Here is a 20,502-nt window from a genome sequence, read left to right as displayed (position 1 = left end):
TTTGGGACTTTGAAAACGGTTGGACCTTATGGGCTTTGATGAAAAAATGATTCGGACCTAAAAAGACTTCTTTTTATATATATACTTATATACAAATATAGAAGAATACTCCATATTTTCTTAGAAAAAAATAAAATCCATAAGAACTAAACCCATTTATTAGGACTATAATAGTAGCGACTCTATTCGGGAGAAATCCCGAGTGTGTCCTAGTCCGGCAATAAAGTGGGTTGAACACTTATGTGGATTTTTGAACCCAAAACCCCTTTTTACAAGGGGGATTTTTGCCAATTTTTTTCTTGAAATTATGATATGAAATGACATGACATTTTTGCGGAAAACTAAACACTTTTGACAAGTAAATACATTAATCACACATTGAAGCTCGTAGGTCAACCGTATTCTATGAATCTTTAATAGTAGGGTGCGTAAAAACTTCCCTAGGAGATCACCAGAACCCTTACCTCGAACTTTGGTCCAAAAAGATTTTTACTTATTTTTGCAAAAATCATTAACCCAGTTTTCCTAGTTTTCCATAATAAATTAGGTGGCGACTCTAAAAAACATAAAATCCAATTAGAGCACCAACAACCTGTTAGTAGCTTTTATGCCTTAACTCGCATAAAAGTGAACTGTAACAGAAATTACGATCCGTAAAACCTTTCACAGACCGTAAAAAGTGGCCATAATTCAAGCAGCGTAATTGCAGTTTCTGTTTATGAGTTACAATACATTATACAGACTGTAAAACATTTGATGGCCCATAAATGTAACCGTAAAACATATTGTTGACACCCAATTTTGTCCCGCCTTCCTTAAATATTTATTTACATTTCTAGTATTTTTGGCAATTTAAGAAATAATTGTTTATAAAGTACTATAATTATTAGCTTTATTAATGCCGGCATTTCATCACTTTATCGCAGTCAGTAATTGTTATTATTTAGTTACCGCTATTATCCTTATTACTATTATTATTATCATTATCGTTATTATTTTATTATCATTATTACCGTGTCTTTTTATTTAAATTTAGAAGCCTGAATTATTCTTTCACTCAACCAATATTAGCATCAATAACCTAGTCCATAACAATCAGTCCTAAAATCACTTGGGCTAAAGCCTATTTTTATACCCAGCCCACGTTTTATTCCCCCCAGCCCGGTCCATTACCCGATCCAACCCAGTTTTCGTTCCAAAACAACAGAACCCACTAGGGTTCCATTCCTTTTTTTTTTCACCCGCCGCACACCCTTCGTCTCCTCTCTCCTCCTCTCTCTTCTTTCACTTTGCGTCGACGCCAACAGCAAAGATGCAGAGTTCTTTCACCTTCCCCAGGCTATGCATGGCCATTTCGAAAGGAATTAATACCCGTCCTTTCCCCGTCGATTTTCAACCATTGAAGGTTTGTCCTCTTCCTTCCCCTCTGCTTTGACCTGAAATGATTTTAATGGGTTTCGTCTTTTTCTATCAGTCCTTTTGATTTTTTTCGGGTACGAATTCTTAATGGTGTTTGTCCACTTCTTTCTTTTTCTGACCAAGATTCGAAATACAAAAGGGGTTTGATTCGGGGGTGGGACGTGGAAGGAAATCCCGCCCAATTTTCAGCCTTTCAAACCCTAGCAAAACCCTAGATGTTTCTCCTATAAATAATCGCCTTTTCAACAGCTTTAAGGGGGGGTCTTTTTTTTGGCGACAGAAATTCCTTAAGAAAAGTCCTCGAATCGTCAAAATTTGCTAAAAGAATATGAATCTTTAGTCGTTCCCAGTCTCCTTTAAAATATCGGCTTTTCATTTTCTCGATACAAGGAAAATACTAAGTCCTGTTCTGTTCGGCTTTTGGTTGTTTGTTGAGCCCGAGCACGCGCAAACTTGAATTTGGTGGTGTTCGAGGTATATCGGAGGTTCGAGCCCCACTTCGCTGCACCCGAGGAAGGTCAGTAAACCCCTTTGCTTAGACATTTCTGTTTGTTTAAATTGTTGTTTATACTACTTATGCTATGTGTTCAATCCTGTATTAGTAGTAAGCCTGATTAGAACCGTTATGTTGTTTGTTAGTCCAAACCAGGATTGTATATGATTAGTTGGGTTTTAGTCGTATTTGTATCATTCGCAAAGTTTAATCATGTTTAAAAGTATTTAATTCCTGCTTATTTGTTAGCTGGGGTCCTGTTTAGCCGAGATTCAGTATGTCGAATAATCTGTTCGATCGATGTTATGCCTATTTCAGCTTCTGTTTAGCATGTTCTTAGTTTAAATCAGGTTTGGCATGTTCTTAGCCGAGATTCGTGAAATTTGTTCTCCATGGATTTGAGATTACTATACTTTGAATATCAAGTTTCTTCTATCTGAGGTATAAACAATGTACGACATTGTTCATTCGTGTTTCTGAGATTGTTAAGTTTGTTACAAAGTGAAGATGTAACTTGGTGCCGAACCCTGGATATAGCCCAACTATTGAGAATAGATTGGTTTTCAGTATTCAAAGTCAATGGCTGCTATTATGGTTGTGGGAGTTGTTAGGTGTTTTAAGTTCTTGTGTACTTGAACCTGAACCAATAGATTGTGATATAACGCAGATGACCTTTATTCTGTGGCCGTATATTATTTGTCGCCACAATATTACTCGCTGAATCTGTTGCATATTTATTGAAGACCAGAAAGAATATCTTGGATTTGCAAAATATATCAAACAAAGGATTCCTCTGCCCTTGTAATGCGTTAATATGAATGAAGGAAATATATATTCTATTATTCTGCAAATTATAGTAATCATCAGGGCCTAAGTTTATTCAATGAGATGGAATAAATCACATGGGCTGCAGTTTCTTTATTGTTATCTTATTTGGGTTTGAACATTTTCTCTAACTATCCCTTTTATTGTGTTGTGTGTTAATTCCAGTTGTATACTTAGTTTCTTTATTTTATTATATACTAATCCTTCTCTTTCGTTTTTATGCATGACCATCGCATACGAGTCCGAGGGACCCGTCTTCTTCCGCATTCAACGATGGGCTAAAGCCCAGCGTAGTTCTCTCGAGTCAACCTTGTCAGCCTTTATCCGCAGCAAAATAGAAAGAAACAGAAATTCTGGGTCAGGGCCCAATAGAGTGAACAGTTCTCAGCAGTCCAAAATGGGTTGCGCCACTGTTCACGGCCGCCCCCGAAATGGGCTAAGCCATCTCATTACATTTTTTTTCTTTTTACACGTTTGTTTTATGTTGTTGCATGTAACTTGTATTATGTGACTAACTTTTATTTTTGTTTTATTTTCTTAATTTAGGTGAACCTTAGCAAAATTAGTGGGGTTAGTTTTAATAATGGTTAGCTAATTCAAGGAGATTAAAAAATTAATTCCATAAGTTTTATTCCCGTCTTTTCATGTTAAACTATTTATAATGTCTAATATTTATTTTATCTGGAATAATTGATTTGCAAAATGGCATGACTATATATTTCAAATAAAAGGAAATCATATTTTTATCCTAAACATTTCAAAACGTTACTAATATGCAAGTATAAACTCAAGTGTATTTTATAAATAACTTTTCAAGTTTAAATCAATCATATATTTTTAGCTAAGCACAGTTAGTAAAATAATAAAACGGATAAAGAAGAACCGCATTTTCGTCTACTCATATGCAAACTATCTTTTGCAAGTTTTATTTTAAAATAGCATTAGTATTTAAAATTATATCAACATTTACAAGTTTTATTTTAAATGGCATTTGAAATTCCTTTTTCATGCAAATTATCACATTTTTTATAAATTTCATCCTAAATAGCATTTTATTTAAAGCCTTAGCAATATTTATAAATATTATTTTAAAATAGCGTTATTATATTTTCTTTTAAAATCTTAGCGATATTTACAAATTATTTTCTTGATTTTTTTTAATATTATATTTGCGTCTTTAACCTTAATTAATTAACCTAAGTTTGGTCGGATAACCGTAAGTTAACGGATTCTAAAGGATGCCTAACCCCTTCCCTTTAGGATAATATAGAACCCTTACCTAGAATCACACTGGCTAAGCAGACTATTAACGGATGTTAGTTTTACCTTAAGTTAATAATTAGGTGCCCTAATTCACCCCATAATTAATTAGGTGGCGACTCCTTAAAATCAATTAATAGGAATCACCAATATGTTGTACCTTAATTTAACCCAGTTAAAATAGGGTATAACAGCTTGGCGACTCCGCTGAGGACATTAGGTTCTAACCATAACCGACTTAGGTTAATAAATAATTTGTATAAAGTTTTGCTTGCTTTATTTTACCTTTATTATTATTTTTCCTTCTACATTTTAAGTGTTTTATTGTTTTATTTCTTATGTGATATTTCTATGTAAGATGTATATTATCGCTTTCCTTAACTGGCATTCCGTTCATATTCCCTCCATTTCTGGAAAACTCACACAATCACACGTACACGCGAGGTGTGTTTTGCGCACCCGCAAATTTCTTCAAAAATCCAAAATTTTAGGAGAGTTGGCGTATGCGCGGGGTGTCCGAATAACGGTGACCGCGTAGCCTTCTCACTCGAGTAGTCCGCTCGGGAACCTTGTGTCTAATGAACCAACTCTTAGTCTACCTAGGGTAGAGCGAAAACCAAAACCTTGTAAGGTCATGCATCACTTTAAGCCTAGGAAGCTTAATACCCTTGGTGTATTGAGTTCATTAGTCAACCTTACCGAATGTCCAAATGAGTCTATGACTCTAAGTGACACTATTCACGATTTATGTGCATTATTTGAAGGACAAATGTGTCGAATATGTGGACCTAGTACTCTATAGATAAATATTTTAGGAAAACTAATGTTTTGTTGCAGGTTGTCATGGAGCACCCAATTAATGCCGGAGGTTTGAAGACAACCAAAGAAAATTAGTGGAGATGAATTATTAGATATCTTAGATTAACTTTGAATTGTATTATTAATTGGCATGTAATAAATTTTTTATTTTCTTGTAAATTAGTTTTAGGAAGAGTTATGGAATGATACATAAAAGACATATTTGTCCTTCAAATATTCGTTAGGCCTACCTCTGGCATAAAGAGGTCCCTTGCATTATAGAACACGATGTATTATGTGCAATAATGTGTTTATGTGCAATATTATGTCCTTGCCGTATACTAACTCGTTTTCTTTTTCTTTTCTTTTCTATCTTTTTTTTATTTTATTTTTATTTTAAACTTATTTTCAAAACAAAAGGTTGACTTGTGCTAAAGGGGAACTGGCGGAGCATCCATATTTCACACGGTCTAAAGCGAAGAAATCAGACTCTGACTCATCATTAATCACCTGGTTAACCAAAAAGACTCGTTCTAAAATGGAGCAAAGTTTGATCAATGCAACCACTTCATCCGAGCCATCTCTTAGTTTACCTATCACAAGTGATCCCACATCCTCTAATGAACCGTAAACACATTTGGAGGTCATTGCTCGTCCGGAGCAACGAGTGGCCGAACTAAGTCACATGTATTACAAAATCGGTCATTTTCTCAAACTCCGCCACATATGACTCCATCTCGGGGGTTCGTCGGACTTTGCCTATGCCCCCTCCATTCCCAAACTTAGACGAACTTAACCAAGTGAACTATTTTACCACTTCTCAACCGGCCTACTTCGAACCTCTCACCCACCTAGTCACTCAAAATGCTCCTCTCTTGTTTACATGCCTACTTCTTCAAAGACTCGGTACATACCGCCGCACCTCATCAAGTTCCGCCGGTATATACTTATGCCACAGCCCGCCATTGACACAAACCCAAGGGCTATGTCACGCGATGTTGATCATTATGTCGAAGTCGAAAAGGAGACAAGGGCGGTTAATGATGAAATGATAAATAGAAAGCTCAAAAGTTTAGAGGAGGCTATGAGAAGTTTACGTGGACTCGGTAGTAACCAAAGCGTGAGATATGAAGAATTGTGTGCATTTCCTGAGGTAGAATTGCCACCAGGTTACAAGATTCCAAAATTTGAGAAGTTTGATGGGTCGGGAAATCCTTTCTTCCATTTGATAGTCTATTGCGAAAAGTTGATTGGCGTAGGGAAAAATGAAGGGATAAGAGTCAAACTATTTAATCAAAGTTTAAGTGGGAAAGCTTTGGAATGGTATTCCAAACAAGATACAACCAAATGGCGTACTTGGGATGACTTGGCAAATGCTTTTGTGGATCATTACAAGTTTCATGTTGAGATCGCTCTGACGAAATTTCAATTACAAAATTAAAGAAGAAGTCGGTTGAATCATTCCGAGAATATGCTATACGGTGGAGGAAGAAGCATCCGGGGTACACCCTCCCATGGAGGAAGCGAAATGGTCACTTTCTTCATTCAGGCGCTAGAGCCAGAGTATTATGAACGTTTGGTGACAATGGGTGGAAAAACTTTTGCAGAAGTGATCAAAGCCGGGGACATGATCGAAGATGGCATTAAGACAGAAGAATAACAAGTCTAGCGACATTGCGGTCTACTAGTAAGGCCATACAAGCCGGCGCTCTCGGAAATGGAAAGAAAAAAAAAAGCGACAGCGGTAATGGCTCTAGGAAACACCTCATACCACCATCAACAACCTCCGCGATACCAGTCTAACGCTCTCCACCCACAATATTTTCAATACGCATCCATACAACCAAGCTTTGTCATCTTACCAACCTCAATCACCACAAATTTCCTACCCCGTCTACCACGCACAACCAACATACCGACCTCCACGACCACCAACATACCAAGCTCCACCATCACAATCTCATCATCATCCAAACAATGCATCCGCACCTCGCCCAAATAGACCTTTCGTAATTTTACACCGCTAGGAGAGCCGTTAAGCGTTGTTTTTGAAAGACTGCAAGCTTCAGGTTTATTATATCCTGTGGAAGGTAGAATTCCAGATCCACTGCCCAGAAGTTTTGATCCCACTAAAACGTGTGCATATCATTCGGGGGTAAAAGGCCATGCTACTGATCGTTGTTACGCATTGAAACATAAGGTTGAAGATCTTATTGAAGCAAAACGCATCATGGTCAAACAACCGACACCAAATGTGGATAACAACCCACTCCGACACATGATGAGGCTTCGATAAACATGATTGGAACAGATGAAAATGATGATGATCCGGCCAAATTTATAGTGCCTGTGAATAGCGTGGAAGATCATGGTCTTATAGCCGTTGCTTCTCCGGCTATAGTGGTAAGAGGTTTTGTGCCTGTCAAGATATTAGGAGCTTCATCAACACCTGTGGAGATAGTTCAAGCGCCAAATCAGTTGCCAGTACTTGATACCAAAGCCGTACCATGGAATTATCAACAAGCTGTGATGGAATGTCGAGGAAAAGAAACGATCGCTGACAAGAGTAAGACGTCAGGAATGACAAGGTCCGGAAGGTGTTATACCCCGGAAGAGCTAGCTAGGTTGAGGCAAACCAAAGAAAGTGATGCGCCTCCAAAAAGGGCATGACGGAAGCGAGGCCGAAGAATTTTGAGGAAGATTAAGGCCGATGAATACTCAGTTGTGGATCAGTTGAAAAAGACCAATGCCCAGATTCCTATCCTTTCTTTGCTTCTGAGTTCGGATGTACACAGAAATGCACTCTTGAAGATTTTGAGTGAAGCATGCGTTCCGACTGAAACAACTAGTGAGACATTAGCTGGAATGATTGGGCACGTGCTTGACAGTCATCGAATCAGCTTCGATAATGATGAACTGCCACCAAAGGGATGTAGTCACAACAAAGCACTCCATATAACTGTCAACTGTTGTAACATGTTTGTGTCTAAAGTGTTGATTGATGGAGGCTCTGGACTTAACATTTGCCCGCTAGCGAGTCTGAAGAAGATCGGATATAATACTAGCGAGCTTAAGACAAGTGACATGAATATTCGAGCATTTGATGGGGCTCAAAGACGTCCTATTGGAGAAATAGAGTTAAACGTGCTGATTGGACCTGTTGAGTTCATTATGGATTTTCAAGTACTTGATATCTCCACGACATACAACATGTTGTTAGGGAAGACCGTGGATCCATTTGGGGAGCTGTGCCATCTACTTTGCATCAGACTGTCAAATTTGAGTGGAATCAACAACAAATATGCATACAAGGAGAATGTGACACGTCCATCTATCGAGAGCAATCTATCCCATTCATTGAGGCAACAGGAGGGTTTGATGGAACAACTTACCATGCTTGGGAAGTTGTGAATGTTACTAGAGTGGGTGACGGGAGTCAAATTCAAGAAACGAAAATGTCATGCGCCGCAATCATGGTTGCAAAGGAAATACTAAAAAATGGGTACCAACCTGGATTTGGGTTAGGGAAGGCATTAAATGGGCGGGTTGAGCCTATAGTCCTCCCTGCACAACAGTTTACATTTGGTTTGGGATATGAACCGACTGAGGAAGAAGTGAAGAAAGCACGAAAGAATAAAGGAAAGGAGATTTTCTTGCCGAAACCCATTCCTGATATTGATCAAACTTTCTCAAAACTTGCCATCTCCAAAACTTGATTTGGTACATTGAAGTTGCCTATGATGATATTGTGGAAGGGATCAAGAATTTGTTTGTGGAAGATGAAGATGATCATACTGTGGTAATTAAAGACATTGCTGAAACACCGACCTTACGGGCTGCCGAACCAGGACCTGAGTTGAAGAATTGGATTTGCATCTCAGCCCCGGTTCGCCGGGAGTTTCAGTAGTTTAAGTTTAAATTTCCTTTTGTAATAGGCCGGAGGCATAATTTGGAACCTTTTTGTTTTTGTCGTGTCGCCTCTATGTTTTGTAACGGCCTTTCTAAATTAAGATGTTGTCATTTGTTGTAATGAACTACGCTTGACCTGACTTCCTTTTGGATACGTAGGCAGCCCATATCGGGTTCGGTCACTCTTTCAAAATTTCCGTGTCTTTATTTTATAGGATTTGAACTACGTGTGGCCTGATTTCCTTGTGGATACGTAGGCAACCCACATCGGGTTCGGCCCTCCTTTTATTAAAAATCTCAAAAGTTCTTATTTTACTCACGAACTACGTCGGCCCGATTCCTTTGGGATACGTAGGCAACCCAAGGCGGGTTCGGCCCTTCTATTTTAAAATTTCAAAGTCTTGGTTTTATCCGACAATTTTCGTCCCTATGAGATACATGAGGATTTTGTGTAAAGTTTTGGTCTTCCCATTGTTTAAATTTACGTGTCGTAGTATCTTGAAACTGGGACAAATTTTTCGAAATTGATCAAATCATTTTCAAAAGTTTCTTATAATTTTAAATAAAGTTTGTCCATGTCTTTTTAAAATGTCGACAAAAGTTCTTAAATTTCGACAACTTCAAATAAAGTTCATTTTGTCTTTTTAAAGCCACTAAGTATCCCCTTTCAAATCATTTTATCTATTAGAACTTAATATTCTTTATTACTTATTACTGAAACTCCTTGGCCAAGCAAAATATCTGGTGGGGCCTCGAAGAATGTGGACGCGATCGAGACAAGAATCAATTCAAGGACCAAGTTCCCCGATATGCACAAGTCAACCAATTTTCTTTTAAAACTCACAATTTTTCTTTGATGAGACAGGTTTCAATTAACATGAACGTGGGGCATATTTGAATTCCCTTCAAATTTTAATTATGGACGTGGGTAAAGAGTTAGCTTTCTTCAAAGGCAAATATTCTTCAATGTGGATGTAAATTTAGCTTGCGCTAAACGGTGGACGTTGTTCCACTCTTCATGAAATTTTGATCACAACAGTGGACATGAATTTATCTTCTCAACCAAGGGCTGTGAGCATAAATTCTTTCAAACCCAGCTATTTACATATTCTTATCACTAATAGTTGTTTTAGCTCGTGGCATTTCTCGATGGATCAAGGGCACATGATCGTGGATTCAATGCTCTTCAAAGTGGATACGAATATGGTCACTTGTTATTAGTTTAAATTCCTCAAATTTGTCATCATTTTATACATATTTATTTATTTCACGTCGCTAACAAGTTTCTTTTAGAATGTGGTATTTAATGAGATGACAGGATCGAAATCTTGCATCATATGTCAAATCGTGGGGACAATTGTAGATTTAACTTACGACACAACAGGACGTCAATTAGGAGGTGGAATTATATCTCTTCACGAATGATTTTGGATATAGACATAAACATGGATATACATTTTTACATCGAGGATTGTGTGGATATGGATTTATTTTCTGCATTATGGATATTGTGGACATGAAAGTGGATTTATCTTTTTACATTGTGAATAGTGTGGACGTGGATTTACCTTTCTTGTTATAAATTTTGTGAAAATGTATTTATCATTTTTCTTCGCTCTTAAAATTTATATTTTTAATTTTTGGATGTGGATTTATATTTTTTGTACGGATTTATCTTTTTACATTATGAACATTGTGACGTGGATGTGGATTTATATTGTTGGGTGTGGATTTATATTTTTGTACAAAGTGTTTTTGTACCGAAGTGGATGTGGATTTATATTTTTGTACCGTGGAAGTGGATGTGGATTTACATTTTTGTACGTGGAAGTGGATGTGGATTTATATTTTTACGTGGAAGTGGATTTATATTTTTGTACCGTGGAAGTGGATGTGGATTTATATTTATGTGGATTTATATGGAAGTGGATGTGGATTTACATTTTTTGTACCGTGTAATGGATGTGGATTTATATTTTTCGACGTGGAAGTGGATTTATATTTTTCGCCCTTATGTGGATTTATATTTTGTACCGTGGAAATGGATGTGGATGTAGATTTATATTTTCATACCATGGAATGGATGTGATGTATATTTTCATACCATGGAATGTGGATATGGATTTATATTTCTACATTATAAAGTTCATGGAAGTGGACGTGGATTTATATTTTGCATTGTGGATTTTGGGGCATAGACGTGGATTTAAATTTCAGTTCAGTGAATTTCGTGGATGTGGATTTATTTTTTACATTATAGATCTTGTGGATGTAGAAATAGATTTATCTCTTTGCACTTAAAGTTTATGGAAGTGGATGTGGATTTACATTTTATACCGTGGAATGTGGACGTGGACCTGGATTTATATTGGTGCATAGTGGATTTTTGTGGGTGTGGATATGAATTCATTTTTCTGCATCATGAGTTTTATGATGTGAGCATGGATTTCGTGGATAAGGACGTGGATTTATATTTACGCACAGTGGATTTTGTACATAAGGTTTTGAATATGGACACAAATTAGCTCCCCTTAAAAATGTGGTGTCATCACGGTTTTAGCTTTCCTCAAAAACAGACGTGGATGTGGATTTAGCTTTCGTTAATATAAATGTGGATGTCGACTTAATTTCTTCTTCAAGTGGAAGCCATAAATTCAATACATCTCCAAAGTACGATGTGGATTCGACTACCGAAACATGGGTTATAAGTATAAACTTCCTCAACCTTATTTCATTCACATATATTTCTTTATCACTAACAAATGTTTTTAGCTGGTGGCTACTTGAAAATATTAAAGTTAGCATCACACATCAACTCGTGGAACTATTTCTTCGGCAGCGAACTGGGGCAATACGTTGGGAAGGATAAGCAGACTTCCCGACACGGGTCAAGGATCTACCTCGAACACTCGTCTCCAATCCCAAATATCCCACTTGCGTTCCAGCAATTTGATTTTCAGAATTATCGAGTTCTATCATAATACCCAGCGTCATCATAATTCGACACTGGGACAATTATCTTCACCCTTAAATCCTGCAAAATCCTTTAGCCGGGACAAAATAGGCTACTAAGTCAACGTCTTTGCCCGAAAATTCTTTCATCATTACCGGGCAAAGAGGGACAAGTTGTTGACACCCAATTTTGTCCCGCCTTCCTTAAATATTTATTTACATTTCTAGTATTTTTGGCAATTTAAGAAATAATTATTTATAAAGTACTATAATTATTAGCTTTATTAATACCGACATTTCATTACTTTATCGCAGTCAGTAATTGTTATTATTTAGTTACCGCTATTATCCTTATTACTATTATTATTATCATTATCGTTATTATTTTATTATCATTATTACCGTGTCTTTTTATTTAAATTTAGAAGCCCGAATTATTCTTTCATTCAACCAATATTAGCATCAATAACCTAGTCCATAACAATCAGTCCTAAAATCACTTGGGCTAAAGCCTATTTTTATACCCGGAAACGTTTTATTCCCCCCAAATTTCGGTCCATTACCCGATCCAACCCAGTTTTCGTTCCAAACAACAGAACCCACTAGGGTTCCATTCCTTTTTTTTTCTCACCCGCCGCACACCCTTCGTCTCCTCTCTCCTCCTCTCTCTCTTCTTTCACTTTGCGTCGACGCCAACAGCAAAGATGCAGAGTTCTTTCACCTTCCCCAGGCTATGCATGGCCATTTCGGGGAAAGGGAATTAATACCCGTCCTTTCCCCGTCGATTTTCAACCATTGAAGGTTTGTCCTCTTCCTTCCCCTCTGCTTTGACCTGAAATGATTTTAATGGGTTTCGTCTTTTTCTATCAGTCCTTTTGATTTTTTCGGGTACGAATTTTTAATGGTGTTTGTCCACTTCTTTCTTTTTCTGACCAAGATTCGAAATACAAAAGGGGTTTGATTCGGGGGTGGGACGTGGAAGGAAATCCCGCCCAATTTTCAGCCTTTCAAACCCTAGCAAAACCCTAGATTTTCTCCTATAAATAATCGCCTTTTCAACGACTTTAGGGTTTTTTTTTTTTTTTGGCGACGAGAATTCCTTAAGAAAAGTCCTCGAATCGTCAAAATTTGCTAAAAGAATATGAATCTTTAGTCGTTCCCCGCTCCTTTAAAATATCGGCTTTTCATTTTCTCGATACAAGGAAAATACTAAGTCCTGTTCTGTTCGGCTTTTGGTTGTTTGTTGAGCCCGAGCACGCGCAAGCTTGAATTTGGTGGTGTTCGAGGTATATCGGAGGTTCGAGCCCCACTTCGCTGCACCCGAGGAAGGTCAGTAAACCCCTTTGCTTAGACATTTCTGTTTGTTTAAATTGTTGTTTATACTATTTATGCTATGTGTTCAATCCTGTATTAGTAGTAAGCCTGATTAGAACAGTTATGTTGTTTGTTAGTCCAAACCAGGATTGTATATGATTAGTTGGGTTTTAGTCGTATTTGTATCATTCGCAAAGTTTAATCATGTTTAAAAGTATTTAATTCAATAATCCTTATTTGTTAGTCATGTTCTGTTTAGCCGAGATTCGGTATGTCGAATAATGCTTATTCGATCGATGTTATGCCTATTTATGTGTTTTAACCCTCTAGTAATGGCACATGTTGTAAAGTAGCATGTTCTTAGTTTAAATCGGATAGTTTGGCATGTTCTTAGCCTTGTGTTTGTATACATATTCGTGAAATTTGTTCTCCATTGGATTTGAGATTACTATACTTTGAATATCAAGTTTCTTCTATTCGAGGTATAAACAATGTACGACATTGTTCATTCGTGTTTATCTCTCTCAGATTGTTAAGTTTGTTACAAAGTGAAGAGGTAACTTGGTTGAATCCCAACCACATAAATATAGCATATTTCTAGTTCAAGATAATGATTGAGAATAGATTGGTTTTCGGTATTCAAAGTCAATCACATAGTTTAATTTTAGGGGATTATGGTTGTGGGAGTTGTTAGGTGTTTTAAGTTCTTGTGTACTTGTGAAATTTGTTCTCCATGGATTTGAGATTACTATACTTTTTTTTCTTCTAAATACGACATTGATTCATTCGTGTTTGACAATAGATGTATTGTGATATAACGTATAGCCCAACTGACCTTTGGTTTCAAAGTCAATGGTCGCTATTATGTTGTATTATTTGTCGCCACAATATTACTTGAACCTTGTGTTTATGCATATTTATTGAAGACCCTCCCGAATATCTTGGATTTGCAAAATATATCAAACAAAGGATTCCTCTTTGCAAACCTTCTTAATGCGTTAATATGAATGAAGGAAATATATATTCTATTATTAAAATTATAGTAATCATCGGGCCTAAGTTTATTCAATGAGATGGAATAAATCACATGAACTTAGTTGGCTTCTTTATTGTTATCTTATTTGGGTTTGAACATTTTCTCTAACTATCCCTTTTATTGTGTTGTGTGTTAATTCCAGTTGTATACTTAGTTTCTTTATTTTATTATATACTAATCCTTCTCTTTCGTTTTTATGCATGACCATCGCATACGAGTCCGAGGGACCCGTCTTCTTCCGCATTCAACGATGGGCTAAAGCCCAGCGTAGTTCTCTCGAGTCAACCTTGTCAGCCTTTATCCGCAGCAAAATAGAAAGAAACGAAAATACAAAACTGTCGGGGCCCAATAGAGTGAACGGTTCTCGGCGGTCCAAAATGGTTGCGCCCAATCGTTCACCCCCCCCCCCCCCCCAAATGGGTTAAGCCATCTCATTACATTTTTTTTCTTTTTACACGTTTGTTTTATGTTGTTGCATTTAACTTGTATTATGTGACTAACTTTTATTTTTGTTTTATTTTCTTAATTTAGGTGAACCTTAGCAAAATTAGTGGGGTTAGTTTTAATAATGGTTAGCTAATCCAAGGAGATTAAAAATTAATTCCATCAGTTTTATTCCCGTCTTTTCATGTTAAACTATTTATAATGTCTAATATTTATTTTATCTGGAATAATTGATTTGCAAAATGGCATGACTATATATTTCAAATAAAAGGGAATCATATTTTTATCCTAAACATTTCAAAACGTCACTAATATGCAAGTATAAACTCAAGTGTATTTTATAAATAACTTTTCAAGTTTAAATCAATCATATATTTTTAGCTAAGCACAGTTAGTAAAATAATAAAACGGATAAAGAAGAACCGCATTTTCGTCTACTCATATGCAAACTATCTTTTGCAAGTTTTATTTTAAAATAGCATTAGTATTTAAAATTATATCAACATTTACAAGTTTTATTTTAAATGGCATTTGAAATTCCTTTTTCATGCAAATTATCACATTTTTTATAAATTTCATCCTAAATAGCATTTTATTTAAAGCCTTAGCAATATTTATAAATATTATTTTAAAATAGCGTTATTATATTTTCTTTTAAAATCTTAGCGATATTTACAAATTATTTTCTTGATTTTTAAATATTATATTTGCGTCTTTAACCTTAATTAATTAACCTAAGTTTGGTCGGATAACCGTAAGTTAACGGATTCTAAAGGATGCCTAACCCCTTCCCTTTAGGATAATATAGAACCCTTACCTAGAATCACAACGGCTAAAAGTACTATTAACGGATGTTAGTTTTACCTTAAGTTAATAATTAGGTGCCCTAATTCACCCCATAATTAATTAGGTGGCGACTCCTTAAAATCAATTAATAGGAATCACCAATATGTTGTACCTTAATTTAACCCAGTTAAAATAGGGTATAACACATATTATGAAATTGCAAGTTCTACGACACAAGGTACGGACCGTATATCCTATTTACGATCCGTAAAAGAGCCATGGCGGGACAGATTGTCAATAGGGGCTATCTTTGCAAGGTCACTTTTGGGCCTAATTTGTAATAATTTCCCAAGCACTATATATAGTGACTTGAGGGTTAGCATACTTAGATTTTGATGAATTGAGAATTGACATTGTTAAATATAGTTGGTTTGGCTTACTAGCCCTAGTTTTAGAATTAGCTTGTAGAGTGTGATTTCATTGTTGCTAATGAAACCTTGTCCTTGAATATCATGAAGAGTTATTCACTTATGGATTTTAGAGTTATGCAGGATTTGGAACATATTTCCAAGGTTTCCTATCTACTTCATCTAATTTGTTTCTTGCTTTTATCTTCACTTCTCGTCCCAATTTCTTCTATCTTTAATTCCGCTTTTTACCTTGTGTTTGGGATTCTTTAGAGTTTCCCCTTTAGGAATCCTATCACCCGGGCTTAGCACGGGCCTCGTGGAACTAGAATAATCATATATATTATAGTAGTATTTACCCCGTTTAATGCACAGACCCAACATGAGTGAGTCAAAATTGGGTAATTTAATCTCACCGTAGAACATGCCTTTACAATAAAAGTGTACGTACAATCCTAAGATCACAAAACTTATGTATTTGTGTTATGATGAAATACTTAAAAGTAACATAAATACCTTTCATGTTCAATCATTTGGGTATCTTTACACAAGCTTCAGGAGTCAATTCCTCAAATAGTCATTGAACTTGTAGAAAGTCCCACTAAATAATTTTTGATTTTTTTTTGTTTGGACAACTAGGTCTTCAAACTATGTCCTTGTTTCCAACAAAGTAAATGAATCCATTTTTAGACACATGACCCTTAACCTATATATAAATTATAAATTCATTGCCTAGGCACAATATTTTGATGCTCCACAATTCTTGTTCAAATTAATATTTTTCATGTTTAAATAATAAAATAAAAATGTTGAACATAATATTTCAAGCTATAAGAATAACAGTATAACCATTCAAGCTGTATGCATGCTATAAGGTTTTCTATATAAAAATAGTTATACTTAATTTATATAGATGTATGATGCATGTACTTAGTAGAATAGGTTTGCTTTATTGGTAGAATATTTGGACAAATTTTCCCAAGAAAAAAAATCATTTTAAATTACTACTTTGTAATGAAAATATTTTTATAATTAGTTGTATATATGCTTTCTAAAAGTATAAAATATTTGTATTAACAATAATCCACTTATTCATAAAAAAAAACTTAAATAAGATCAAAATATTACAACTGCATATCCAACAAAATAAAAATAGTAAATATTTTTTTGATAATTGAAAATTTTATATATCAGGAAAAATTATTTACAATAAGCTAGAAACCTATATTTAAGCATTGTGTTTAGTTAGACACAATTTTGTAATATTCTGGAAATTTTGTTCTAGTTAATATTTTTCACATTTTGAAAAAAAAATAGAAATATTCAAATGGTTGTATAATTTAAAAATGGGTTAAGAGGTCTTGTCCAAAAAAGGATTGTTTTATTTTTTTTGGAAACATACGCATAGTTTGATAACCTTATTGTCCAAAAAAATCCAAAAATTACTTTAGTAGGACTTTTCTACAAGTTCAATGACCATTTGAGGAATTGACTCCAAGCTTCAGTATCACTAAAACTAAACAAACCTCAAAATTATTAAACATGCATGTTAGACCGATTGAAATACCCATATTACTTTTCTACAGCATCACAGAGCAAACTAACTTCTACAGTGGATTACACTTCCCTTTTGTTTTTTACATTTTGTACGCATGAATTTACTGAATGCTGGTCAACGGTGCTTGCAAGAGCGCATTTTTATGTTTTGATTTTTGAACATATCATCTCTCTTTTAGTTGAGGATAGCAACAAGATCACTACTTGTTATCTAAAACAGAATGACAGGACTCTTGATGTAATGACCTAGCAGGTCGTTATGCGCATTTTGACCATTTTACCCCTGCCAGTTCATTTCTGAGGCTAGGAGCGAGTCTATTGATAACTTAAAGATCTAAAATTCTAAAATAAAGGCATTTGATTGTATTTGTGCATTTGGTTGAAAACTTTTTTTAATCCTTTTTTTTTTTTGGGGGGGGGGGGGGGTTGACTTGTTTTAATCCGTTTGAGCATTACGAAAGGGGAAAGCTCTTGCAGAGTAACCTGCACTGTTCTAATTCTACATCTAAGGTAGGTTATGGCTTACTTAAGTCAGACTTTAGTTAGTTGATTGCATATGTAGTAGAATTGATGGAAGAAAGCATGATTACGTCTTCGGACATGACGTCTGGTTGGATATTACTTAGGTTAGTATGATTTCTGATTATGTGGGCTTGTCGCCATTACTTTATAAAATCAAATTGAAACACAAGTGTATTTGCGGTGTTATGAGAGGAAAAGTCAATATATATCCTTTAGATTTTGATTGAGATAGTTGCATATTTATGTTGTTGTGGATTGATTTCTCTGGGTCTTGTTATGACTTGTGACATGGTGCCTTGCATTTATTGACATTGAATTCATTGACTGATCATATTCCATATTGACTGTTGGACTGGAAATATGTTGAGATGCATATTATGATCAGATACAAAAATACATAAAGGCACATTTTACAAGGGGTGATAAGAGCTCGTAATTCGAGGTCAGTTCTAGAGCGAGTGGTACACGGACACCATGGGTCCCCTGCAGGTCATGACTACTGAGCGAAAATTGTCAGTACCGTGTGTGTACGGTTGAGATACAACCATTTATTGCATTGCATTGGACTTATCTTATTCTTGCGGTATATTGTGGGCCAAATTGATGATTCATACTTTTTTTTTTTTTTTGTTGTGTTGTTGTGCCTATCTGTCTTTCTGTCGATTTTATGAATGTATGCATGATATTAACCTTAGTCGGTCTATGATATCTACCGGTACATACTGTTTGAACTGGTACTACCTTGCTGCACTTTTTATTTCAGTGCAGATTTTGTGCCAAAGTCCAGACCTCACATCTAGCTTGAGGCTATTTACTATTCAGATCAGAGAGTGAGCTCTTATCCATGCCATGCCGCCTGAAGATCTTTCCTATTTTGATGTCTATTTCATCCCATATATTATGCTATTTCAGACAGTTATTTATTCTTAGATAGTTTATTGTTTTGGAGTCCTTGTACGATGACTTTCGGATTTTGGGGTTATAACAGTTAGACTTTCGCATATTTTATTTTATTATGGCATGAGTAGGCAGTTTATGGTTTTACTTCATGGTTACTTATTTATAATTGAGTTATTGATTGAATGATTGGTTAAGGGGATGGTTCGCCCACCAGGAGGGTTAGTGTGGGTGCCATCACAACGGGTTGGGTCATGACAAAGTTGGTATCAGAGCTCTAGGTTTGTCGATCTCATTGTACAATGACATGTTTAGTAGAGTCTTGCGGATCGGTACAGAGATGTCTGTAATTATCTTTGAGATGCTATGGGATACTAGGAAAACTCAAATTCTTTCTTTCTTTCATGCTACTTGATTCCAATTGGTATCTGGATGATTCAAATTGCTATCTGACTTTTCATTCTATTCTCTCACAGATAGTAAGGACTCGTGTGTGAGCAACAGCGAACGAGGTACCCGAGCAGGCTGCTGGGGCCGCAGCTCGCGGTGGAGGCTAGGCCAAGGGCCGTGGCGAGTCGAGGAATTCGGCCGCCGGCCCGGGGGCGAGGCCCTGCGGCCCAGAGTCGGGGAATACCTCTGGGTCTCCCTTGTCTCAGGTAGTTCCAGATGAGGCAACAGAGTTTGCAGCAGTACCAGCTTAGCCAGATATTATAGCTCCTCCAGTGTTGCGAAATGTCATGGTTTGAGTGTTGAACACTTAAACTTTGACGAAGGCAAGTGTGTTACTAGCTCACCGAGTGCCCGGGGTGTGAGTAGGTGATGTTTGTCTCGGGCGGAGTTCGTGCTGTTGAAAGGTACAACATGCCAAAGTCAACTCCACCTATGGATGAGGCTACAGGACCTGAGGTATTTTCTAGACCGATGTGGCGGAACCCATTGAACGGTGATGAACCGGGATTTATTTTAGAGGTTCACTAAGATATAGCCTCCAGTCTTCTATGGCATTGAGGCTGAGAATGCTTATGAGTTCATCATGGACTGTCATGAGAGGCTCCATAAGATGAGGGTGGTGGAGAAGTGTGGTGTTGAGTTTTTGACCTTCCAGCTCTTGGGTGATGCCAAGTTGTATTGGAGGGATTTTATGGAGTGTAGGTCAGCGGGATTGCCTTCGTTGACATAAACTCAGTTGTAGCAGGTTTTCTTAGAGAAATATATTCCTCGTACTTTGAGGGATAGGATGCGTGATAAGTTCAATAATATTGAGCAGGGAAGCTTTTCAATGGCTGCTTATGAGGACTGATTCCATTCTTTGTCTAGGAATGCTCTCCAGCTTGTGCCTACTGAGGAAGAGAGAGTTAGACGATTTGTGAAAGGGTTGAACATTGTTCTTCAATTGTCAACTCTTCAGCTTGTAGCTTCTGGTTCTTCCTTCCAGGAGGTGGTGGATCATGTTAGGACCGTTGAGGGTGTTCGATAGGATGGTTATACTAAGTATGCAGAGAAGAAGGCCCGCAAGGGTGGGGGTTTCAGTGGATTATTCTCTCAGGGACAGAATTCATAGGTCTACTGGGGACGTCCTGTTCAGTCTGCCATGCTGGCTTCGGTTGGAGACCCATCGGGGGCCATCCAGTACTCAGCTAGTCAGCCAGGGGGTTCACAGGCTAGGTTTTTTAGACCATGGTGGTTATTCTACTTCTTCGATTTCTGTTCAGCGGCCTACGTTAGACGGTGGATGCTTTGGGTGTGGTGAGCGGGGGCACTTCAAGAGAACTTTTCCCAGACTTAGATAGGGCAGCCAGGGTGCTTAGTATCAGCCTCTCAAGGCTCCACTTTCATTAGTTAGAGGAGGAGGATAGTATGGTTGGAGCCGTACTCAGACTGGG

The sequence above is a fragment of the Lycium ferocissimum genome, chromosome 8 (genome assembly GCF_029784015.1).
Source record: "Lycium ferocissimum isolate CSIRO_LF1 chromosome 8, AGI_CSIRO_Lferr_CH_V1, whole genome shotgun sequence".
Lineage (NCBI taxonomy): Eukaryota > Viridiplantae > Streptophyta > Magnoliopsida > Solanales > Solanaceae > Lycium > Lycium ferocissimum.
The sequence above is the reverse complement of the archived record's forward strand: the minus strand, read 5'-3'. Positions refer to the sequence as shown.